Source organism: Chaetura pelagica, unplaced genomic scaffold (genome assembly GCF_000747805.2).
Source record: "Chaetura pelagica isolate M959 unplaced genomic scaffold, ChaPel_1.0 scaffold117, whole genome shotgun sequence".
Lineage (NCBI taxonomy): Eukaryota > Metazoa > Chordata > Aves > Apodiformes > Apodidae > Chaetura > Chaetura pelagica.
The window spans coordinates 8,161,457-8,164,851 of NW_009954185.1; positions in this window are offsets into that span (position 1 = coordinate 8,161,457).

Here is a 3,395-nt window from a genome sequence, read left to right on the forward strand (position 1 = left end):
TTTGTAGTCAGGATAGGATCTGATGCTGGCATTTTAACACCTCCTACATCATTCTGTGAAGTCCAGGTAAAAACACTGTGGCTTAGCTTCCGTCAGCTGATACAGTGTTTTTTTGAAAGACAGGGTGTTCTCACCATCCATTCTTGCTCTGTATCATCTACTGGCACAGAAATCTGAATGCTCAGGTACTGTTTCCTTTGTCTTCCCTTTTGGGGGGGGGGTGGTGGAGGGGGGGGACTGGCCTTGGTATTTCCCTTCTGGCTCCCTTATGCCTTCACTTCCTAAAACCAAACCATTTCAGAATGCTGCTGTCCATCTCCTTGTGAACACAAAGACACACCAACACCTCTAAAAGTATTTTGGCAACAGAGTTGACAAGCAGGACTTTAAGATTGATTTCTTTCTCAGCTGCATGTTTCAACAGGACCTTGTCCTCATCTTCCACTTGCTGTGGTGTAATCTCTTAACAGATAGTACATACAACCTTGTTCTGTGCAATTTCTCTTGCAGCTTTTATAGGTGTCACACACTCATTTTAAGGGAGACTGCTGTAACCAGTCTCCTGTGTGATGCAGGTCTTGAAGTTTTACCCAGCTCTTTATGCATTAAGTCCTTCATCTTGAGATGCAACATTCATCTTTGCAAAAGGTGCCTTTTAGCAGGACAAAGCAAATACCAGTAAGGGAGGATCTGCTCTGTTCTTTGTGGTGTTATGTTCCAGCTTGTGACTTTGTAGATACACAACACTCAATAAAGCATATGTTAAAAGATGTACAGGTTTAAAGAAATGTTTGTGTGTGTGCTTTAATCTCTTTTGGCACCCTGGCAATGGGAGAGTCAATTGGCTGAAGCAGGTGAAGTCTTGCAGGAAGGCAGCATCACAGGATCTCTTCAGAGTCTGGCACTGACTTACACTTTTTTGGTCCAGAATATCCAAATTAGCCAATTCTTCCACAAAGTTTCAAACATTGTCTCACTGATGAGAGAGAGAAAATTGATTGCAATCTCACCAAAGTTATGAAATAAGTATCCCCTTGTAACGGTTACAGCAGCTGCTGTGTAATTCCCCATCCCCTCAAAGGAAAAAGAAAAAAATCCACTTCTCCTTTGAAACACTGTATTTTCTTGTACAAAACTTTCATTATGGATTGTGGTGGACTTTTTTCTTTTTCCTCCAAAGTACAAGGACAAATCATAGAAGTACTTCATCTGCATGCGGTGATGGCGAGGCCCTGCTACAGGGGGTATGTCCTGTAAATGGGCAAGATGAAGTGAAGGAAGAAAAAGAAACACAGAGAGACAACAATTTCCTGAAGGTTGCACAGCCTGTCCAGTGACTGGTCTAGCTCTGTCTATAGCTTGTGTTGCCTTCCAAGGCAGCGCTGGGCCCAATATACAGGTGATCATAAGTAGCAAACTGGGAAACCAGGTAATTCTAGAGATATTGTTCTGTTGTCTCAAGGTAGTTTTGGAATGGTGTGTATCTGTGGCAGAAGGTGTGCTGGAGGTGAGGCTACTGTTCTGCAGCTATGCTTCTGTTTATGCCCTTGGCCTTCCCAATAAGCAGGTGTTATGGACCTTCTACTCTGTAAAAAGATGGGGCCTAATAAAAATTATTGTTGTTGTTATTATTATTACACTAGAATATTCCCCAAAAGCTTTAAAGGCGTTAGAATGGAAGAAGATTAGAAACCCATGCAATCCATTTACATGCAAGCTGTCACTCCAGTCTGCCCAGATGTTTTCAGGCAGAGCTCAAGTACATCAGCAGAGAACTTAACAGTGGTGGTTCCCAGGCTAGGCCACCTCCACCTTCAATTCAGGCAGCTCTTGCTTATCCTAGTTATACAGAGCAGAGTCATGGTTGTGAATCTGGCTCTTAGTTTTCATGTTGGAAGAAGCAGATTGGTCATTACTTGTAGTGTTCAATTTTTCATGGAAGCATCTTTGCAATTGATGTGGAGATGATGTTAGATAATTATAAACAAGCACAGAAGCATAATTACAAGTGAAAAAGGTGAATCCACAGGGATCCCTTTTCTAAGAAGTGGGCCTTACCAAGGAAAACTGCTGAAAAGACCCTTCAGGAAATATTGAGCCTGGCACTCTAGGTCCTGTTCCTTGTTGTATGCAATGATCCTGATGATGTCAGCTTCAGGCTGCTTCTGATAAACACTACACCACTGTATTTACTCATGGATTCTGTCAGTTGAGGTAGCTCATTTTTAGACATTACTAATTAATCTCTTTGTGGAAAATAAACTTTTCTTGGACAATTTATCCCATGATAAACTGTTGCATGATTTCATTAAATGGAATGACAAGGCCAATTACAAAAAACTTAGTAAGAAGGCTTAGCCTTGTTTTCTGTTTTCCACCTGGGACAAAACTTACACTTACAGATTCTTTGAAAATAAGAGCCTTTGCAGAAACCTCGGCATGTGATGTTAACGAGGTAAAGATTTCACCCTCTGGGCAGAGGTAAGGACCGAGGTGACGGCCGCTGTGCTACAGCACGCCCTACAGCTCACTAGGTGGAGCTCTAAGGTACCAGGTAATCCCTCTGGGGACCTGCAGGGAAGAAGCGCTCAGTGTATCCATGGGAAGATTCGAGCATGGAATTCACCACCGCACCTCAGCGTATTCACACAAAAAACTAGGGGACTGGAATTAAAATAAGAATACCCCTGCCCCACCCCTAAGGGATTAAGAAGGGGAATGCCCAAAGCAGAGGTGCAAACATTCAGAAAGCAAACAGCATTCGTGCCATGCACCGGTTATTTAGTTTTATGAAGGAAAAGAGAGTGGTGTGGTGTTTTACTAACCAAGCAGCTGGGCTGAGCAACTTTTCTTACATTTCCTTCCCCTCTCTTCAGGCTTTAAAGATACCTAATGGTACTACTCTCTGGGCAAATGTATTGTACTGAAACACGTATACAACGTACGGGAGGAACTTGACAAAAAGAGGCATCTAAGGCTACAGCGGAGTGTATTTATTATCTGGATGACAAGGGGATGCAGCACACAACGGGCAGAACGTGAAGCCGCAAAGCATTTCAGTAGGGGGAGTCTCTGAAAGACACAAGGTGTAAAGCGACGCGGAAAGTCAGAACAAGGGATGTCTGCACCCCATCCGAGTCATTGAAAAACAATCAGTCTGGAAGACTTTTAAGGTCACAACATTTGCCCCCGAGGGGGAGGCAAATGTTTGGGTTTGGGAGGATTTTCTCCTTCGGGGCGGTGGTGACAATGACACTCATAAACAAGCGTCTTCAGCAGAGGCAGCTGCAGCTTTCTCTGGTGCTTTTGGGCAGAGGTCTCACCTGGGCCAGGCGGGGGCTGCGGGGCTCACCTGCGGGGCTCGGAGGAGCGGGGCTCGGAGGAGCGGGGCTCGG